We start from the raw sequence: 24,027 nt of genomic DNA, 5'->3' as shown, positions 1-24,027 counted from the left end.
ATCAGATGGATTACACGAGAGGTTGTGTGTTGACATTGTGTCTTCGGATTGTATGAGATGATGAATTGAAGTTTGCACTAGAATTTTGTCTGTACTTGTTCGAGGAGACTGACTAGAGGAAAGAGTTGTTATGGAAGTAAAATGATATTGGTGCTGAGGTTTATATATATCGACGTAGTGAAGAGGTATTATTGAAGTATTAAGATTAAGTGATGATTATTGGAGTTTTCGTGGACAAGAGGTAAGGTAAATGATATTGATGATAAGGTTTATACGTATCGACGTATTGAAGAGGTATTAGTGAAGTATTGAGATTATGCTGATGATTATTGGAGTTTTGGTGGATAAGAGGTAAAGTAAGTGAGGAGCATATTTTTTTTTGTTGGTTTATATGGAACAAGGAGGATGAAGATGGCAGACTAGAACACTCAAGTAGAAGGAAGATTGTCTACACACACACTTTGTCAAATCACTAAGCAGTATATACTTTTTTTTGAGAGAGGAAGCATTTGCATATCTTGGTACACTGACAGTTGTTCAGCAACCGTACATTTTGATCTGGCTTGGCAAACATTGGTCTTGACATGATGACTATGACGTTGACTTAACTATTATTGACTGTTATACATTGCTGCCACTACTACTTGATACACATGATGAACATAAAATTTTGACAGAATTGCATTTACACAGTTAACACTATTCAATTACACAGTAGCACTAATGTGGATGAAAGATGAGTGAGTGTGTTTTGTGTGTTTTCCTTTCCTAATCCTACCCACCTATCTCCTAAATATTATTTTATTTGTTGGTAGTGGCTTGCACTGACACCCATAAATGTTATAGGTTTACTGGTATTTGTGTATTGTAATAGTTAATAGGACAATTATCTGATATCATTTGTGTGTTTGTTATGATTTGTATGTTTAGTGTAAAAGCATTGTATGTGTATTCAAACTATTGTTCATGCCTGAACTGTCTGATTAGTGATGGTGCTGCACTTTTCAACATGATGTGTGACATTTAGTCATGTTTAATTTCTGCTGATGAACTGTGTGATCAGTGATTGTAAAAATTATGGACTGTTACTTGTACCTTTTCTACATGATTGGTGCCACTAGGACATGTTTAATTTCTGCTTATAAACTCTGATGAACAGTGTGATCAGTGATACTGAATTTTATGGAACTGCTTCTGCTGAGAAATGTGACTTGTTGCTGTGTGTACCTGCTCAACATGGCTGGGTACCACTGATGGACTGCTTCTACTGAAATGATGTTGCTTCTTGCTGTCTGCACCTGGTCAACATTACTGGGTGCCACTGATGGACTGCTTCTACTGAAATGGTGTTACTTGTTGGTGTCTGCACCTGCTCAACATTGCTGGGTGCCACTGATGGACTGCTTCTACTGAAATGGTGTTACATGTTGGTGTCTGCACCTGCTCAACATTGCTGGGTGCCACTGATGGACTGCTTCTACTGAAAAGATGTCACCTGTTGCTGTGTGCATCTGCTCAACATTGCTGGTGCCACTAATGGAACTGCTTATACTGAAATGGTGTTACTTGTTGGTGTCTGCACCTGCTCAACATTGCTGGGTGCCACTGATGGACTGCTTCTACTGAAAAGATGTCACCTGTTGCTGTGTGCACCTGCTCAACATTGCTGGTGCCACTAATGGAACTGCTTATACTGAAATGGTGTTACTTGTTGGTGTCTGCACCTATTCAACATTACTGGGTGCCACTGATGGACTGTTTCTACTAAAAAAAAATGTCATTTGTTGGATTTGCACCTGTTGACCATTGCTGGGTGCTACTGCTGGAACTGTCAACTGCTTATTCTTGAGCTATGGAAAGCGTTTATGTGAATATCTGTATAAACTGATTTTTTGTGTATTACTGGTTGTGAAAAGTTATGAGACTCTTACCTGCACATATTCGTCATTGCTGACGCTATTGATTGAATTGTTTAACCACATAATACTTGTGTAAACTATTATGTAAAGTCACATGTATGAAAGAATTTGTATTGCTTACTGTATTCTATATAATAGGATATTGAAAGGTCAGTGCAAAGCTAAAATTTTATCTAGTTATATCATATTTACGTATTAATATTATCTTTTATTTTTGTCTGTATTTTTTTGACGAATTTGGTGGTATTTTCATCACCAATGCTGGCAAAAATACCATCAAATTCTAGCCGTGGAGGAAGGGCATATGAAAGGTGGCTACACTGAGCCACAGCGCCAGAGATCGCTAGAGAGCATTGTTCCGCCGCCTCCACTGGCAGTGATTATTGAGATGTCGTAGTGGGCAGTGCTTGTCCAGGACTCGTAGTAGTCAGTTCGTGTTCAGATGTGCTAGTAGAGAGTGCTTGCTGAGATGTGATACTGAAAAGTTCTTGTTGAGATGTGGTAATAGCGAGTCGGTGTGGAGATATATTGTAATGATTAGAGTGATTTTGGTCAATATATGAAGGTAACGAAACTTGATTTATTTTTCATTATTTCCATGTTTTAAATAATGCGTCATTACAGGTTCAGTCAACAAAGCATCTGGCTTGTGTTCTTGTATTAGAGTGTAATTCTGGTTTTCTTGAGTAATTATGGTATTTCTATTTTCTTTAATTAATTCAGTATACATGATATTTAAAATTTCTTGTGTTGTTGAAGAAGAACCGTGCCAGATGCGTACGTTGAGTCATACTTCCACACACAGAACAGTTACACTTGTGCTTTGGTTTCGTAGGTTTTATAGTTGCTGGGGACTTAATTAATTAATTGTGTTAATGAAAATTTCCATTTCATTCTTTGTTATTGTTCTATGCAGTCAGATAGCGTAATAATACTAGTCAGGGCCAACCGTTACGAGACTTCGTAACCGAACAGACAGTTACTGAAACAAAAAATTAAAATTATTTGCATTTTATTTTAATTAAGCCCCCATGCAATTGTTCTGGGAGATTTCTGCAGTCAATTAATTGTGCAATTCATTACACTTCTTAACAAATAGCGTACTCCTGAATTTAAATTTCCATCTGTTTTAAGGATTGACATACAAAAACAACTACATGATCCAGCAGCAACACAATTCGTGCTTCTTTACCTTATTTGTAAATCTGAGGAAGTTACGTTTGTACTGGGTTGCTTTTACAAGAAACTGTGAACATATTGGTGTTCTTCTTTAGGTTTCTTGGTTGACTATGGAGTGAGGAGCACTGAATGTTAATGAAATATCTTGCGATTGTACACGTTGGGGGAGGGGGTGGGGGACAGAAGAAGAGGCAAAGGAGAGGTACTTGTTTTATCAAATAAATTTTTTTTATCTTATAAAGTTTCTCCTTTCAGTTGCAAGAGGGGAATATTTATCTTTTCTAATATGCATGTTTAAAAATGTTTATCTCGCAGTATTTTCGATGTATGAAGCTATTTTGTTTCCTGTTTAGAATTCCTTTCGTTGAAAACGACTGTAATCTAATGACTGGCAACAGTGGGACATTTACACATGTAAATTAGTTCACATTTCCAGTGACGATGTCAAACGAAAATAAATAAATAAATAAATAAAAGAAACGAGTTCATTGTAAGGGGGTTGGGGTAAGTTTCGATAACAAAATGGATCAAGTAAATATAGTTACTTGAATGTAAAATTTCCGAATCTTGCAATGGGGCAAAGCATCTTCTCTTATTGATCTACGTTTGTTTCGACAGAATTCAAAATACAGAACTATGATGTTCATTTGTAGCTTTACGATAGTGCGAAAATCTTTCATCTAAATAAAACTGCAGAATCCAAAACAATACCAAACATTTTGTACAAAAATAATAGATTTATAGTCATAAGCACGCCCAGGCGTTTCTACCTGCGACAGACCTGGCGTTCGTCGTGCCTAGCTGATATGCCGTCGCCAACAAGCGCCGAGGCCTTCCTTTGAGTCGGTGTTGCTTAGATCCGTCGTAAGTAATGTAAAGCCTCTATATGAAGCGAAGAGTCCCGGCCGCCTGCTCTTGATCAAATGGGCTGAATCCGGAGCGACGCTCGTAGAGCTGCACAGCGCCGGCTAGAGGGCGCTGTCGTCAGTGTCTCGTAGTGCCAACTTATGAACTTGCACCTACGCCGTGGCATCGTTGCTATCGATACCACACTAGGAATTAACACTTTGAATGCTATATGCCCACTGGTGGGCATTTTGAAATATCTCTGTCAGCCCGAGTGCTCACTCGTGGTCATTCGGCGTGTCATACCTCAAGCCTGTGGGCATGTTTTGTATGTTATAACCGTACACCAGAGGATTTTGTGGTCCCAATGAACAACGAAATCATCCGTAGACTGGGCAGAATGTATAGACTGATACTGAGGTTTGAGGATCAAGAATATGAAACGTATTCAAAATGGTTCTGAGCACTATGGGACTTAACATCTGAGGTCATCTGTCCCCTAGAACTTAGAACGACTTAAACCTAACTAACCTCAGGACATCACACACATCCATGCCCGAGGCAGGATTTAAACCTGCGATCGTAGCTGTCGCGCGGTTCCAGACTGAAGCGCCTAGAACTGCTCGGCCACACCGGCAGGCTGAAACGTATCCTGAGATGTTATATAATTATTTTTTTTATTTTATTGTCATAAATACCACATGAAAAGTTACAAAATGCTCATAAAGCAAAAATATGTTCTTCATTTCTGTGGTCATGTTGCCCGTAGTTGCTTTACAATTCTTGAGGGTATTTTCGTTCTGTAGTTCCAACTACAAAAAATGCATGTTTTTTTCAACCAGACGCGCTTCGCTTTATTGGCATAAAGCATCATTAGTCAGACGGCATTTCCCGCTGTAATTGAGAAATCAAGCGGAAATCACAACCACAGATGATGCTTAACCTCAATAAAGCGAAACGCGTCTGCTGAAAAAAAAACTCAATTTTTTTTTGAGTTGCAATGACAGAACGAAGATACCCTGAACAACAAAAATGTAACTTGTGATCTAGATTTCACAACTAATAACATATTATTTGAAACTACCTGGCAGATTACAACTGTGTGTTCGATTCCCGGCGGTGTCAGGGATTTTCTCTACCTCGTGATGACTGGGTGTTCTGTGATGTCCTTAGGTTAATTAGGTTTAAGTAGTTCTAAGTTCTAGGGGACTGATGACCCCAGATGTTAAGTCCCATAGTGCTCAGAGCCATTTGAACCATTTTTTGAAAACTGTGTGCCGGACAGAAACTCGAACTCGGGATCTCTGTTTTCCTCCCCCCCCCCCCCCCCCCCCTTAGATCTCATCTCGTTGAAATGGGCGAGATTAGCCGAGCGGTCCAAGGCGCTGCAGTCATGTATTGTGCGGCTGGTCCCAGCGGAGGTTCGAGTCCTCCCTCGGGCATGGGTGTGTGTGTTTGTCGTTAGGATAACTTAGGTTAAGTAGTGTGTAAGCTTAGGGACTGATGACCTTAGCAGGAAAGTCCCATAATATTTCACACACATTTTTTTTTTTTTTTTTTTTTTTTTTGTTCGTTGAATCTATTCGGGTTGGACGTCCGATGACACCCGTTCAGGTTCTTTTGTTGATCCGCTCACTCAGTTTTTTATTACAGAAGGTACCTAACCCTGTGACCGAGCACCCTGAGTTACCGTGCCGCAATCTTTCGGAGGTACGTGCTCTACCAGCTGAGCTACCCAAGCACTATTCCAAATACTCCTCACAGCTGTACTTCCAAACTTCACAGAAGCTCTGTTGTGAAACTTGCAAGACCAGCATTCCTGGAGGAAACAATATTCCGGAGATTGTCGATACGGCACACTGTTTTAATCCGCCAGGAAGTTTCACATCAGCATACGCTCGACTATAGAGTGTTAATTACTTTTTGGAAACATATTATTTATCCAAATGCTTAAGAGAAATTAGTGGCATTTACCTTTGTAATAATAAAGGTAGTAAGTATCTAAACCAGGGCCGGCCAGAAAGTCTGCACGCGTGCGGTGCTCCTGCACATGTGCAACTTCCGGGTCACAGCGTGCACGCCGCAGCCGTCAGCGTTCATGTAGTGGATGTTTCTACGCACAGATGTCGCTTTATCCACTTGCTGGGATACTCTGTACGGGCGCATTCTAGTGCGCTTTTCACAGCTTGCAAGCCAACCATGGGAAGGTATTTAGCGTATTCACCATTTAAAATACTGTCGCAGTCTACTGATTGAGACGTCTACTTTTATGTTAACAGTTTAACCCAGTAAGGCAAGTAATACAGTTAACAACCGTGGGTTTTTATTAAGGCAGCTTGACTGACGGCACGTACATACGAGTAATGTTTTTGATCTAGTATTTAAGAAAGAGAGCACTTAGCGATTTCAAAAAACATTAAACTAATGCAAAGTTTCCTATAACTAATTCTCGGTGCCCTCAGTTACAACCACATAATTTCTGTCTCACTGACCTCTGAACAGAATGATAACCGCAGACCTCTCGATGATCACCTGTTTTTTCAATACCATTATTGCTACATCTTTCATCAGTTACGTCTGAAATCTGCATAATAACCGACAATCAGATGAATGTTACGTTTTATCGACTTCAGCTGAGCGTAGCCCTTCACACATTAAAAAAAACCCTAAATGTAAGTATACATTGGAACAATCGGTTTAATGACCAACTTCCCTGATAATAATGTAACATGGAGCAGAAAGCGGCAATAATGCACAGTTAGTAAACAATAATTTTTAATTATGAAAGGAACAAATCCAAACACGTTTATCACTGGTCGTGAGAAATGATAATCGAGTTGATGTGTCTCATTCATTTCCTTAAGGACATTTAATTTTGCTTGCCGTTCTTCACTGTTGAGTACACTACAATCGCCTTTGTGATATGTATTGTACTGTCTTTCAATTGAAGACTTACGCTGGCCGCCTATTATTCGGCGGCACAGCAAACACTGTGAGTTTTCACCAACGGCTACAAAAAAGAATTGCAGTTCCCAGTCATTTTTAAACGACTGAGAACATAGATCTCCCGTCCTTTGCTTTTTCACAGTACCTGCCATTTCTCAGTACTTCTCTGTTAAGGTTACGGTTACCGGGGGTAAACGAGACTGGGTATGTTGTGCTCTTGCTTGTACCACATAAACAGGGAAGTGGAGCCGCCGCCGTTCATTTAGGACACATGTCTAATAACAGATGACGCTGTCGCTCGCTGTCGCACACGTGCGCACATGTGCAGCACTTCCGCACGTTTGCACACTGTGCAGCGTTTGGCCGGCTCTGATCTAAACGAAATGCTGTGAAACTGTAAAACAAAAACTAATGCTACATTTTAACAGTTTCCTTGATGAAAAGAAAAGCCATTGAAAATGTGAAAGAAACTTCTGTTACGCCTACATTTAGTGATGTGTTTGGAAACATTCAATGCACATTGCTAAGTTGCATGTCCCGCGAATTTTTAAAATGTTTTTCGGATTTTTGCGAGCATAACCAGCATTCTGCCGTTGGGTCATGCTTTTGTACTATGGAATTTACCTTTTCTTGGTAACCCCCTTGTGCCCCTCACTTTCTTTCAGCAAGTGTTTACAAGTGCAGCTGAGAGGTCTTGCCAAGTTTGACTCCAACGTAGGATACACGAGTGCTTCGACAAGTTTCTCTGAAATTACTGATACCCATTTTCTTGTTGTTTACTTTCTTGCACAAACGCAGAGCATTTACAGTAGATGTAGAAGTGATGAAATGGAAGACAAGTCTCTTGTACCATTTGACAGTTCTTTGCGAGTCGGCTCTCAGCCGTGTTGCGAAGCGAACGTGCGCGGGGCTCCGTGAGGTGCTCCGCGAAAGGGTTGTTGTTTACTGGCGCAGGTAGTGGTATTGCAGTGTAAACAGATCACCTACAACGACGATGGCGCTTTCTTATAGAAAGGCCACGATTAAATAAATGAAAGTTCCATGCCCAGGACACATGACCTTAGGCAGACGAAGTAGAGCGTTTCTGCGTGAAGTAATGCACGTCGATCCACAGGAACTTCTCGGTATACATCTTTCGATCGTCTCCAGCACAGTTTGCCTGAAATTTTTCGATGAGGAAGAGTGCGAATGTCTTATTCGCCGTTCCACAGATGGATATCGTTTTCTCCACTCGGAAGGCCATGCAGGACTTGACGTTCGTCTCATTTCCTACTCTCTGGCCGCCGTACGCACCGATTTCGTCGGCGTTCTTGCAAACGTCTGCCGTGGCTTGTCCACGGTGGCGTCTGAACAGGTGGCCGACCAATCTCCTGTTCAAGGAGAACATTATCTACTTCCATAAATGACGTTTATCAAGTCCGACGGTAGTCGGTGATCGGGACCGTGGTCGGGACGGTAGTCGCCTTCCGTGCCATGTTAGTTGCATTTGGGTATCGGACGTTGTCTGTCACACATTGAGCTTTGTCCTGTGGCTTCCACATTTTATCAGGTTTTTAAGTTCAGTTTTGTGTCAAAATTGCGTCAAGTGGAAGGTAAAAAAAACACTATGAGTTATCTTACCACATGCTGAAAACCACTTGTTAATATGTAATACATTTCAAAGTTATTAGCGTCTTTAAGTCGTAAACATAATTCATGGACATCCCATATATTGCTGTTTTGGAAACTGCAACACCGTGGAGAAAACATGTTAACAATCACAAAATTACTATGTGATGAGGAGTAGGCGATAAAATGGTAACATTAATAATTACTTCCATTAATATATTAAGTAAATAACTTCGGGAACCAATGAGTGCTTGAGGGCAGCCAAGAGATAATAAACAGGTAAAGGCGATCCTTAGTTTATTTATTCATTCGTGTCAAAAGCGTTGCGTAAAAAATAGACAAAAGGAAAAAATCAGACTAATTTGTAATATTAATACATACAGAGCAAATATAGGTATATTATTAATACATACAGAGGAAATATAGATACAACGTGAGGAAAACAGAGCTATATAATAACAGTTATATATAAATAGATTCCAAACACTAAATATAATCAGACCAAAAATTAGCGACCTCGATGGCATTGATCCTGGTCCCAACAGGTCCTCCAGCATCCAGGAAACTGGGCACCGGGCACCACAGGTGCTTGGTGGTTGGTTCGGCTCCTCTATTCGCATAAAGCTGATGGGTCTCCAAGATAGTTCCACTTGGCTATATTATCCTTTGTTCCACCACACCACTTCTTAGTCTGTTGAGGGACATCCACATTTTCCTTTGTAGTTTTTCACCTGGGAGAAGGGTCTCGAAAGGGGGATCCATAATGCGATACCTGCGTTTCTGTTTGTCCACAGGTTTTGTCGTGCCATTGACAGTGATGTACTGTCTTAGACAAAAATGTTTAGAAAGTTGTTTCTAGATTTCAGCCTGCTGGGAAGAGGTTGGTGTCCATGCAGCGGGTGAGCAGCGTTTAGTTCCACTTTGCTTCTCTCTGTGTTCGTGGCAATTTCCCGTCTTATATCTGGTGGAGCTGTCCCCGCCAGCCTGTAGAGTCTGTAGGTAGGCATTGCTCTGAAGCCTCCTGATGTTATTCTAGACGTCTTGTTGAGCGCAACATACACATGCCTGGCATGAACAGAACTGTACCAAACAGGGCAGGCGTTTTCAGCGCTGGAATAACATAATGCAAGAGCCGATATTTTGAGTACCGTCGGTTGGGCACCCCATCCGCTACTTGTGAGCCTTCTGATGATGTTATTTCGGGCGGATAATTTTTATTTTCTATTTAGGCAGTGGTTCCTAAATGTCAGCACGTGGTCCAGCGTGACCCCCAGACATTTTGGATTATAACAGTGCTCCAGCTACATCCTGTCCCATACGACTTTTAATTTTCTATTGGCGTCTTTCCTTCGTAGATGAAAAGCGCGTATTTGAGTTTTATCCGGATTCGGTTTCAGGTAGTTATTTTGGTAGGATGCTGCGAGAAGTGTGAAGGCCATTTGTTAGATGTCTCTCTACTGTTTTGAAGTCTTTGGCTTGAGATATTAGAGCCAGATCGTCAGCATAGGTGAAGCTTTTTGTGTTAAGAGGTTGTGGCTGATCGCTACTATAGGTGTAAAACAAGGTTGGTGCTAGGACGCTACCTTCAGGCAGACCGTTTTTTGTATTCTCCAGCTACTTGTCTTGTCTTCTAGTTCGACATTGAATCTACCGTTTAGAAGGAGAGTTCCTATGAAAGTGGTAAATTCATAATCTATCGCTAAATGATATAGTTTGAGAAAAATGATATTGTACTGCATACGCTGCGGAGAGATTCACGAACACTGCTCCTGTAACCAAACCCCGCTCAAAACCGTCCTCGATATTCTGTGTCAGATTGAGTATTTGTACTATACAAGTCTAAATCCAGCTTGTTGTGGAATCAGTTCTGGCTCGGTGACGGAGCTGAGACGATTGAGAAACATTCTTTCGAGGATTTTATAGAGATGGCACAAAAGAGATATATGGCGAAAGTTCTGTTTAAACTTTCTAATAGAAGCTTTTGTTTCTGGATGTTGCTGAATTATTCCTATTTTTTCTTTGTTGTTTCAGTTTTCCCATTCCTGGTGGACGACTTCATTTAGGGTGACGTTGGATCTTACTTTGGGGAGAGTAGGCTCATTCCTGCGTCGTTTGAGCAGTTTCCAAGCTTTTCTGCTACTCTTAGACATGTAAGTACTCTCTACCGTTTCAGTCCATCGATTTTATTTGGATTTCGCCAATTCCTGGAATAGTATTTGTCTTGATTTTATTGTATCCATCTTGAACGGGTCTGCATCAAACAGTCTAAGGTATTCTTGTAGTTTTGACGTGAGTTATTCATTCATACACGGAATGTACGAGTATGTTGTACAGCAGTCTCTGGGGATCGAAGTGCATCTACAAAACAGTCATGAGAGTCTCGCAAGAGTTCGATGCTTAGTATTGCCTCATCCAGAGTTTCTGCAAAACTCCTCCAGTTGGCATTCTGAAAGTTGAACAGCCTACGGAACGGGATCACCTGTGGCTTGATGGCTGTAAACACCTGACAGCAGATTGGTCTGTGTTGGGTGCCAGGTACAGGTAATGAAACACTCTTCACGCAATTGTGGGAAACGGTGTCGCGGATGAAAAGCAGGTCGGGCATATATCCCCTATTCCAGCGGCTGCAGTTAAATGAAAGCGGTAGCTTGCAGTCTTGTCAGAAAGTTAATCTTCTGCAGTCATTCCACTTCAGTACCGTTTCTCCGTTTACATCATCAACCTCGTAGTCCCAGACGCTACTGCGGCTGTTAAAGTAGCCCACAACTAAGTGTGAACCGATTTTAAAAAATTCACTGGGTATTGAAGTTAAATTTTGCACTAGGAGGCTTGCAGACGGATGTTACTGTACAACTCCTCAGCTCAACAGTTAAGGTTTCAAAATAGTTCTCCTCCGTTAGAGAAACTGAGAGCACTGCTACAGCGGGACTCATACAAATGACACTGCTGTACTGCCTGCGGGATCTCTCAATCCGCATGCCTGCTATTTTTGTTCTCCGTTGAGTAATGTCTCTGTGCGTTTCTTGTATGCACAAAACATCACAGTTTGTATCTTGACACATAGTTTCTAGAAGTTCTTGTTTGCTGGCTGATAAGCATTCAATGTTTATCGTCATTATCGTCAATTTTCGTCTTGGGACAGACTCTGTGCTTTTTCTGTCGCACATCGCAATTCTTGTTTAGTGGAATGATCAGCTGGTTGAGGGTAATTTCAGATTATTTTCCTGATTTTTGCGAGTTGATAGCTGTCGTTGTTGAGGTTTGCAATCTGAAGACTAATTGCAAGCAGCTCTCCACCCTAGTCAGTCCTGTGCAAGCCTCTTCATCTCTGCATAAACACTGCACTCTGCATCTATTTCAGCTCGTTTATTGTGTTCGAATCTTCGTATGCTCGTACAGCTTTTACCCCCCCCCCCCTTTTTTTCCCTAATCCCCACTACCACCACAGTTCTCTACATTACCAAACCGACGACCCCTTGATGCCTTGGGATGTGTCCTAAGTTGTACCATAAATTCCTTTCTCCGCCAGTTCGATTCAGTACTTCCTCATTAGTTATTCAATCTACCCATCTAATCATCAACATTCAAAACCACAATAGCCTCTCTTCTCTTCTTGTCTGTTAATCGTCCACGTTTCATTTCTGTAAAAGCTATGCAGTAGATAAATTATCTTCGTAATATTTAAATTTATACTCTACGTTACCAGATTTCCTGTCTCAAGGTTTATTGCTATTAATCGTCCAACATGATCAGGTACTCCAAGAGCGATTCTGTGCACATTAATTATTTCAGCCTGTACATTGTCTATAAAACTGTTATCAATCATTGTCCTAGTATTAATGTTTTACTGCACTTTCAGAACCATTTACAATCAGAACGGGCGTAAGACAAGGAGATGGACTAGCCCCACTGCTTTACAACTGCGTCTTGGAAAAGTTCATTCGAGAGTGGAGAAAGTTGTTAGCCCAAGAAGAAACAAATGAGCGGTTCAGACTTAAGGGGTGTACATTGACTGTTTGGCCTCTGCAGATGACCTGGCCATTTTTGCTAACAGCATAGAGTCAGCAGTCAACAACATCAATAGGCTGTCAGAAATTGCTGAAAAAGTTGGACTCCAGATCTCTATTCAAAAGACAAAATATATGACAACGTCTGTGATGGACCTGAATGGATGATCACCAATATGGGAAAAATCGTACGAGTTAAGATTTTCAGCTATTTCGGTGAAGTCATCCAGGAGAATGGAGTAGAAGAAGAAGCAATTAATGTCAGGATGAGGAAGTTAGAACAGGCCTACCATATGACAAAGAATATCTATAACAAAAAGTCTATGAGTATAGGGGGCAAGTTCCGACATTATAATACAGTTGTGAAACCTGAGAGCTTATATGCGTCCGGAACTTTGACCATGAATATACAAGGTCAATCTGAGCGGCTGGAAAAGCGAGAGCTTAGGATATTAAGGAAAATCCTAGGTAATAGATGGGTTGATGAACAATGGCGAATGAGACCAAATGAGGACTCGTACAGCAAGACAGAACCTATCACAGCATCCATTAAGAAGAGATGATTGCTATTTTGCGGTCGTCTCATGAGGACGGTCGGTAACCCACTAACAAAAAGAATATGGAATTTCATCCAGCCTAATAAAACATGGCCGAGATGGTTCGAAGAATGTGAAAAAGATCTTAGACAGATTGGTATCTCAGAAAGAGAAATTCCTGCCAGGAACAAATTTAGATGATTGGTGAAAAACTACCAAGGTTTTAAAATGGCATCAACGTCCAAACGACTGAGAGGACCTCTGCCCGAAGAGCCTAAACAGGCAGTTCTTGGTGGGCTCAGAAGATACTGGCAGGAAGTCAAAGCTGGAACAAGAACAAGACCTAGACACTAAAATTAAACTGGTTTTTACCACGCAGTCCATAGAGGCTAAACTCGAAATTACAAAAAAAATTAGTGCACATGAGATGTAAAGCTGACTACTGAAATTAGATTGAAACATCTAAATAATAAATGTATTTTATTTCTCCTGCCCGTATCTTCTAAGAAATCTATATTGAAATCTCCACAAACTACTGTTTCTTCTTGTCTGAAAGGTAACTCAATAATGCATTTAGATTTCTCAAAAAAATGGCTCAACTGCTGTGGTCATCAGTCCCCTAGAACGTAGAACTACTTAAACCTAACTAACCTAAGGACATCACACACATCCATGCCCGAGGCAGGATTCGAACCTGCGACCGTAGTAGTCGCACGGTTCCGGACTGCGCGCCTAGAACCGCGAGACCACCGCGACCGGCTTAGATTTCTCATAAATAGCTGAAAGTTTCCTAGAGGCTCTGTAAAGTGATAACCCAAGCACATGTGTTTAAGTTCTGATCAACATAAAATATTTTATGAGTTTGAGTTCAGCATTTACATACGTTGCAACTTCTCCTTTTTCCTTGTTAACCCGACGCGAAAATGAGCAAGTCTTTAATGTCTTCTCGTATTTAACTTCTCCATCATTTTGATTATATGATATTCGGACAGGCAGAGAACATCCGATACTTCAGAATTTTCCACGTCTTCTAGGCATACAGTGAGGTCATCTACCTTGTTTTTCAACTCTCTAACTTAGTGATGAATCATTTAATTTTTCTGGAAACTGTTACAAGTTTAAGGTCTTCTACTGTTCCAATTTCTTTCAATACTCTCTGTCTGTAACCTAAAAAATGTGTCCCTTTTATTCCATTATTCACAGGGATTTTGTCTTCCCTCTTATTCAAGTGGAGACCATTGTTAGTGTATCCCCATCTCCCAGTCGTATCAACAGGCAACGCACAGATGTGAGACTCTGTTTCATTAAAAGCGAGTCGCCCAGCTCTTTGTTCACAAGGCTAACGGCCGTTTTAACGCAGGGCTGGTCACGTCGTTGCAAGACCTTAGTAAACCCCACTCGAGTGTGTGCTGTTGCTGCTTCTATATGCTCAAGTACTGTTTACTGTTTTATTTTAGGTTGCTAGCCAGGCTGTTTCCTGCTCCTGCTACTATAACTGCTTTATCCTCGTCATCAGAATTGCTGTACAAAGCCCTATGTTCTCTCTCACCTGGATAAATTTGGCGCTACGTTTCACGATGCTTGTGACCTGCATGATGCTCAAGGTTACGAATTAGAAGAAAAGTTTACTTTCCGAAATGGCACAGTTATACGGAATATTTCAGTTAAGGCTCAGTAGCCATTTACACAACGCATGATGTTCATGTGGTAACAGTTGCGCCATATGAACTTACACAAAGGAACGAAGAAAGACACTCCATCTAATCACAAAGCATTATATTTTATGAAACTACCTCTAAATATTTCTGCAGTCCACAATGTTAATATACTGAACGAGCGTAAGAAGGAGAAACTGATGACGTGGCTGGAGTCTCCGTGAACTCAGAAGAAGCTCACCAGGAGTGTGGACTTCAGTTATTAATTTTATGAAACTGTTAGCAAATATTAGTCACAATATTCAAGTGATAGGAGATTCTCAAAATATGAAATTATGTATGAGGTGTCATCTCCCTCACAAACGCCGCAGCGGAAGTGCAACTTCGCAAAACCTCCACGCCGCGAGAAGACACGACACAAAGTGCAGATCCTCACATTTGCACATTTGACTTCTGTTCGCTCACTCTGCCTGCCTAGGCGCCCAGACCTTCCGCTCGATCCATGGTCATAGAACATCCTAAATCGCTCCTTTCTTGTTTGGGTACCCACCTCTAGTTTACGATCTCATTTTGAGACTATAGACGACTTGGTACTATGGAATTAAGCAAAAATGATTATGGAAATTATGAAAATTATGCGAACATGTTAATTGATTCTTCCACAGCTTCTTGGTAGAACAAGTTCATAATTATGAATGAAAATCACAGCATTGTGTACGTTCTGCTGTATTAATTTTTAACCGGTTTCCGGCTAACAAAGTCATCATCAGACTTTAACTGTCGTTAAAGAGGGTACAACGTTCGTGTACGATAGTGAAGAAATTTGTTACATATCGACAGTTAATTACGAACACAGAAAATGTCATATTTGAGAGTGTAGTGGTAATGTAATTAAAGATGATAAATAGATTTACTGTTAACGTTTCTCTGCTTTGGGTGCTTTATATTCATTTACTGTTTAACACATCTAATTGCATTACCGCTACCATCTCAAAGGTGACACATTCGTTCCTCACTCTCGACGTACATTTAAGTGACAAAAGTCATGGGATACCTCCCAGTACCGAGTCGGACCTCCTTATGCCCGGCTTAGTGCAGGAACTCGGCGTGGCATCGACTTAACAGGTCTTTGGGAGACCCCTGCAGAGATATTGAGCCATGTTGCCTCTATAGGCGTCCACAATTGCGAAACTGTTGCCGGTGCAGGATTTTGGGCACGAACTGAGCCCTCGATTATGTCCCATAAATATTCAATCGGATTCATGTCAGGCCCTCTAATTATCCAGAATGTTCTCTAAAGCAAACCGATAATTGAGGCCCATGACGTGACATACCGTCACCTGTGAGGTAACGGGCGAGTTGTGGCACCCTGGCGTGGCAACACAGGCCGCTCGGCAAGCCGGTGCCCGGCAGCAAACACGTGGTGCCGAACGTTAGCCGGACAAGAGGGGTAGCCACAGCACGTGGTCCAGGCCGAACACGTGGCTGGGGTATCCCTTGGCGACGCTGTGTCGATGAAAGAGACTTGTACGCTGGGAGAACCAAAGATGGCGGACTTTGTGAAACAATAAAGGTAGACATTTCACAGTTCATATAGAAATTAATCGTAGCCAGAGCAATCATGATACCTCAAAAGGAAACATGTACATTACCATTATTTGCACGACGATTCTGATGGTGTAATCAGATTTTCAATATCTTCATTAGTTTAAAGTTTGGTATCTGACGATAAATTATACAAGTAACACCCAGCAACGAACTTCCAAAATCTAAACAGTTCATCCGATTTTGTCGATCGACGCGTCTTCAGAAAGCTATTAGTGTAAAACTAAATTGGTATAAATTACAGGCATGTAACTTGAATAATACATGAGTTATAGGAAGTCAAAGTGGCCGATTACTAACGATCGCTTCAGGCCACAAGTACTCCACAGTTGCACGAAAAAACGGTAGCAGTATGCTTATAAATATGTTTATTTATCTATGTCTTTGTTTTTATCCGATATATACTATTCATGGAGAAATTGGTCAATTATTAACAGTGTATTAGAAAGCACACAGACATTAGGCTACTGGCCTACCTTTTGTTTCTATTCCTTTGATTTATGTTTATTTGATTTGTTTATGTATTTAATGGTTCAAATGGTTCAAATGGCTCTGAGCACTATGGGACTCAACTGCTGTGGCCATCAGTCCCCTAGAACTTAGAACTACTTAAACCTAACTAACCTAAGGACATCACACACATCCATGCCCGAGGCAGGATTCGAACCTGCGACCGTAGCAGTCGCACGGTTCCGGACTGCGCGCCTAGAACCGCGAGACCACTGCGGCCGGCATTTAATGATGTGTCTTAGAGCGTGTTTATGGTCCAGCCATAGGAATATTTATTTAGTTTCAAGTTATTTAAATGTAAATCCAGTATTTCGAATGTGTTTCAAAATGTTTGTGAGTGTGCATTGGCTGGGAGACGTGACGGGAGCGCTATCGCCAACCACAGCGCTCGTTACTAAGGGAGGCGACTACTTAAGTTAATGGAGGGGCAGTTCTGAACAGGGTGGCGCGAGGGACAGTACAGGAGAGGACATGGGGAGAGTCGCACAGGACAAGACTTCAGGACGTGACGGCGCGACGGACGCACGGTCGCGGCAGAGACTTGGAGAGTGTGGCGTGGTATGCGCGTGGTCGCGGTAGATAGAAATACTTCAGAGTGCCGACTTGTGCACTTTAGAGATTTCCGTGACTTTTACAGTGAAGACTTAGTGTGCGTTTAGAAGTGAATATCTCGCAAACTGTGTTGCCGTTCATAACTAATTACGTGCAGTAGGAATCTGTTGTTTTCCTGTTATTCAACTTAAGTTTTATTTAATTGCTGGACCATCGACACCAGTAAGTGTTTTGCAGAAATATACTGCATTCTCAAAAGTACTTCTACTATCGTACTCATCATTTAAGGTCGTTAAAATAGTACCTGCAGAGTTCATTTAATTGCAATCTTTCATTCATAAATTTCTATATTAATTCGCAATTGCCGAGTGATAAGAACCGTCGACCATTCGATTCATGTTGTAAGTGGGCTGTTTAGGTTTTTATGTTGGTAACACCTCGTAGCGCTCTGTATGAAAATCACTGACTGTGCTGTGTGCAGTCTGTGGCTGGTTGGCATTGTTGAAATATTCGCTATTGTATTCGTAGTGTTGGGCAGTTGGATGTGAACAGCGCGTAGCGTTGCGGATTTGGAGGTGAGCCGCCAGCAGTGGTGGATGTGGGAATACAGATGGTGGAGTTTTGAGAGCGGATGATCTGGATGTGTGTCCATCACAATGAGTAATTTTGTAAGACTGGATGTCATGAACTGATATATATATATATATATATATATATATATATATATATATATATATATATATATATATATATATATAATGACTTTTGAACGGTATTTAGGTAAATACATTGTTTGTTCTGTATCAAAATGTTTCAGTTGCTAACTATGCCTCGAGTAACGAAGATTTTTGTGAGTTAAGTGATTCACGAAAGGTATAGGTTATTGTTAGTCAGGGCCGTTCTTTAGTAGGGATTATTGAAAGTCAGACTGCGTTGCGCTAAAAATATTGTGTGTCAGTTTAGTGATGATCAGAATAAGTAAAGAGAGAAATGTCAGAGTACGTTCAGTTCTGCTCAGCTGTTTGAAAATCAAATAACGTAAGAGGTTTATCAGCACAGTCATTTATATAAATTTTTTTTTCTAAGGGGAGGTTTCAATGTGTGTATTCATATTGTATACTGTAGACTCAGAAGTATTTGGCTTGTAATGCGGCAACTACGTATCCCAGCCCATAGACAACGAAACCAGCCAAAACTTGTAATATTTCAACTCTGAGTCAGAGGGAACGTAGTTGAGGGCCACACACCTCACCTCATTTATTATTGCGAAATTCCGCACACCCATAAGAAATTCATCATTGTTTGGCATCGTGAAGTCCTTCAATGGCTGCAAATGGTCTTCAGATAGCCTAACACAACCGTTTACAGTCAGTGATTGGTTCAGTTGTAGCAGAGCACCCAGTCCACTCCATGTAAACACAGCCCGCATCTTTACGGAGCCATCGCCAGCTTCCAAAGCGCCTTGTTGGTAACCTGGGGCCATGACTTCATGGCGTGTGCGCCACACTCGAACATTACCATCAGCTCTTACCAACTGAAATCGGGACTCATCTGACCAGGGCACGATTTCCAATCGTCTAGAGTCCAAGCGATATGGTCACGAACCCAGAAGAAGCTCTGCAGGCGACGTCTTCCTATTAGCAAAGGTACTCCCGTCGATCGTCACCAGGCATACCCCACTAACGCAAAACTTCACCACACTGTCGTAACGGATACATTGCTTTTCGCGGTTATTTCACCTAGTGTTGATTATCTGTTAGCACTGACAACTCTAAGGCAACGCCTGTTCACTGGGTCGTCAAGCTTGCCCTTGGTGAGAGGTAATGCCTGAAATCTGATATTCTCGGTACACTCTTGTCATTGTGGGTCTCGGAACGTCGAATTCCGTAACGATATCCGAAATGGAATGTCCCAAGCGTTCAGAGTCTGTTAAATCCCGTCGTGACGGAGCTGTCATTTGTTCTCATGTGATTCATGTGGAAAAGTTTCCGACTTCATCATGACTATGATAACTTGTGTACGTGATTCCGCCATCTGTGTACACTATTAGATCAAAAGTATCCGGACACTTGGCTGAAAATAACTTATAAGTTCGTGGCGCCCTCCATCGGTAACTTTGGTTATGGTGTTAGCCCACCCTTAGCCTTGATGACAGCTTCCACTCACGCAGACATGCGTTCAATCAGTTGCTGGAAGGTTTCTTGGCGAATGGCAGCCAATTCTTCACGGAGTGCTGCGCGGAGGAGAGGTATTGATGTCGTTCGATGAGGCCTGGCACGAAGTCGGCGTACCAAAACATCCCAAAGGTGTTCTTTAGGATTCATGTGATGACTCTGTGCAGGCCAGTCCATTACAGGGATGTTATTGTCGTGTAACCACTCCACCACAGGCCGTGCATTATGAACAGTGGGCAGCAAGAAACTGCTTAAAACATTAATGTAATCCTGTGCTGTGACAGTGCCACGCTAAACGACAAGGGGTCCAAGCCTCCTCCATGAAACACACGACCACACCATAACACCACCGCCTCCGAATTTTACTGTTGGCACTACACACGCTGGCAGATGAGATTCACCGGGCATTCGCCATACCCACACCCTGCTATCAGATCGCCACATTGTGTACCGTGATTCGTCACTCCACACAACGTTTTTCCCTGTTCAAACGTCCAATGTTTACGCTTTTACACCAAGCGAGGCGTCGTTAGCATTTACGAGCGTGATGTGTGGCTTATGTGCAGCCGCTCGACTGTGAAATCCAAGTTTCCTCACCTCCTGACTAACTGTCATGGTACTTGCAGTGGATCCCGATGCAGTTTGGAATTCCTGTGTGATGGCCTGGATAGATGTCTGCCTATTACCAATTACGACCCTCTTCAACTGTCGGCTGTCTCCGTCAGTCAACAGACGAGGCCGGCATGTACGCTTTTGTGCTGTACGTGTACCATGACATTTCCACTTCACTATCACATCGGAAACAGTGGACCTATGGATGTTTAGGAATGTGAAAATCTCGCGTACAGACGTATAACACAAGTGACGACGTTGCAAGACTGTGGGTTTCGCGGAGCGCCACCTTCGGCTCTCTCAGGATTGTCTAATGACTACAGAGGTCGCTGATATGGAGTAGCTATCAGTAGGTGGCAGCACAGTGCACCTAATATGAAGAAGTATGTTTTTGGGGGTGTCCGGATACTTTTGACACATAGCGTATGTGCATATCGCCGTGCCATTACTTTGTCACCTCAGTGTACAGAAAGTTTTTCGGTGTTTTTCACGAATATTGTATCCCCTTCAATGACGACCGTTAGTTACAGTCTAATGATTGATTTGTAAGCCGAAAACCGGTGAAGGTATTATTTTAGTACTGTAGAAAATGCACAGTACTGTGCCTTTCAGCCAGCCGCTGTGGCCGAGTGGTTCTAGGCGCTTCAGTCCGGAACGGTGCTGCTGCTACGCTCGCAGGTTCGAATCCTGCCTCGGGCATGGATGTGTGTGATGTCCTTAGGTTAGTTAGGTTTAAGTAATTCTAAGTCTAGGGGACTGATGACCTCAGATGTTAAGTCCCATAGTGCTTAGAGCCATTTGAACTGTGACTTTCGTACATAAAATGACACGATTTTCTGATTGCAGTTAAGTCAGTCTCTCACCATAGATATCCTTGAGCTTGTACCAAATACGCTGTATGTCATAGAATTCTATCCGTAGCATTACTTTTGTTAGTTTTTTGGCTGAACTTTACAACTCAATTTGTTCCAAGTGTAGGAAAAGTATGTAATTATATTGAGATTAATGGTTGGAGTTATACTGTGCATTACATTTCAAAGAAACAGTATTTTAGTGTTGTTTAATAGTTTTAGTAATATAATTTGTTCTTATGATTTAATACATCCCGTATCACTCTGACGTTTTCGTGTAACTTGACGAGCGGTGTGTTATTTTACCGGACATAGGGTGAGCCACACTCTGAAGAAATTCGTGCGACGGTTTAGTGATCATTCGTCTGTTACACTGGAGAAACTGAAAGTTGTTTTTAGGCAGTTTCTTGTACTTGCTTAGGCAAATTCCGGGCTGGTTTTCAATCTCCGTCTCAGTCTCTTTGTTCTGTATACCAGTATACAGAACAAAGTATACACGATTGACGTACAGAACATGTACACGACTTTCCTCCTTTATGTGAACAAACGACTAATGCGGCAGGAAGGGCAGTAGGCCACAAAAATAAAAAGAGGGGATTACGAAATCGTTCGACAGCGAACACCACAGCAAGCGAATCCTGTGATCAATGAGCAACAGTAGCTACGCTGAAGAGAAGCACCCGCGTGTCACTGCGTTTTGTTCCCCGTGGGTGGTATGTCGAAATCTGCAAGCCTCTGGAAATCTTTTCGTCACGAGAGACCACGAGTTGGGTGAATTGTCCCGTCTGTGTCACTTCTCACCGCCAGCCTGCGTGATGATAGTCCAGGGAAGAGATTATTTTAAAATTCATGATCAGTGATCGTAAATGGGGTCTACTAGCCCAGTAATTTCACCCGATCGATTCGATTTCCTGTCCATGAATGTTTCATACCTATTTTTCTCCGAAACGTGTATTTCCTTCGATCATACATGAATTTCTACGTTCTGTATTGTGATGTGAATTTATCATGTCTCTCAAAGGTTCTTGCACACAGCAACGATCCGGCTTCGTGTGTACCAATTTGGCAATGGGCCTTGTTCACTTTTTCGCCTTTGGTTGCTGTTAAAATATATTCCATATGTTTGCAGTTGTACTCAGCTAAAAATTGTCTGTCTTACGTTTTATAATTATTAACCGGGTAGAGCAACTGGATTGTATTTTCCATAGTTTATTGACGTGTGCTTTCCACTGGAAATTGTTAAGTTTCTATTGTTGTAGGAAATTAGTTAATAAGGCCTCAGTCTTAGGAAGGACGTTTGACTATCATATCCATGGGTGGAAGGAGTCCCGAAAGTTCTGCGACGAAGCCTTCCAATAAATATGCCACCAAGCACTAATACTGGATATTTGGTTTGCTTGGTGCCTTACACCGCCATGTCGATATTTAAATATGATGTATTTCATCTGCATATGTTTTAACTATTTTATTTTTATTTTTCTGATTGCTTAAATGTGGCTCTCCACGTATCCCATCTCTTCAGAGCAGCACAATTATTTGTTGCATTTATTCCAGTCCTCCTTGCCTCCAGTTTTTGCCCCCTACGCATCCCTGCAGTATCTCCAAGCACATTTCCTGTCATCATTTCCCTTCTTTTAGGAAGCATTTTCCACGTATATCTTTCCTTGCAGATCATGCGGAATTACTCTTTTCAGCCCAGTTACTTGACTTCAAAATAAAGTACATTTCGTGTAATTCCACTTCATCCACCTGTTTTTTCCTGTCATTCACGTTCAAATCTATATAATTTTATGCTGAAGACGCACTACTTCCTTAGTTCTGTAGAAATATATTATATCAATATATTTCTTTTTTCGAGGAAACCTGTGATAATCTATTATGATTGTGGCCTCTGTTTCTGGCACATCAGTTAAGATGTCTTCCTTGATCTTCCGATTTTTTTAGCTTTTAGCTGTCAAATTCCATTTCTGAAGTGTGAAGTTTGTTTCCCGTTCTATTACTATTTCTTCATCATTACTATTTTTTCTTGCAGGCATATTACGTGGAAGCTCTTTTGAATCACAGGCGGCTGATTTTGTTAATATACACTCATGTTCATAAATTAAGGATAACTGTAGAATGTGGTGCCACACAAAGTGGCACTACACAAAACTGGCGCTAATAGCATAGGCACATAGGGAACACACACGACACAGATCTGTAAGTCCATGGTATTGGTGATAAGTTGACAAAACCGTCCCGAAACACACGTGCTAGAAAACGCCACTGTTTCCTGCGCATGTACCCCGACATCATTATGGGATATGATCACCATGCACACGTACACAGGCTGCACAACGGGTTGGTATACTCTGAATCAGGTTGTCGAGCAGCTGCTGGGGTGTAGCCTCCCATTCTTGCACCAGTGCCTGTCGGAGCTCCTGAAGTGTCCTAGGGGTTTGAAGACGTGCAGCGATACGTCGACCAAGAGCATCTCAGATGTAGTCGATGGGGTTTAGGTCTGGTGCAAAATGACGTCCCGATACACCTGACCTGTCACAGTTCCTCTGTCAAAGACATGCAGAGGTGTACATACACCAATCATAATCCCACCCCACACCATCAAACCACGACCTCCATACAGGTCCCTTTCAAGGATATGAAGGGGCTGGTATCTGGTTCCCGTTTCAAGCCAGATGAAAACCCGGCGGGAATCACTGTTGAGACTATACCTGGACTCGTCCGCGAACATAACCTGGGACCACTGTTCCAGTGACCATGTACTGTGTTCTTTATGGGCTCTCTTGTGACCAGGAGTCAGTGGAATGCACCTTGCAGGTCTCTGAGAGAATTAACCATGTCTGTTCAGTCGTCTGTAGACTGTGTGTCTCGAGACAACTGTTCCAGTGGCTGCTGTAAGGTCCCAAGCAAGGCTACCTGCAGTACTCCGTGGTCGTCTGCGGGCACTGATGGTGAGGTATCGGTCATCTTGTGGTGTTTTACATTGTCGACGTCCCGTACTGTAGCGCCTGGAGACATTTCCTGTCT

The sequence above is a fragment of the Schistocerca nitens genome, chromosome 2, assembly GCF_023898315.1.
Source record: "Schistocerca nitens isolate TAMUIC-IGC-003100 chromosome 2, iqSchNite1.1, whole genome shotgun sequence".
In the NCBI taxonomy this organism is placed as follows: domain Eukaryota; kingdom Metazoa; phylum Arthropoda; class Insecta; order Orthoptera; family Acrididae; genus Schistocerca; species Schistocerca nitens.
The sequence above is the reverse complement of the archived record's forward strand: the minus strand, read 5'-3'. Positions refer to the sequence as shown.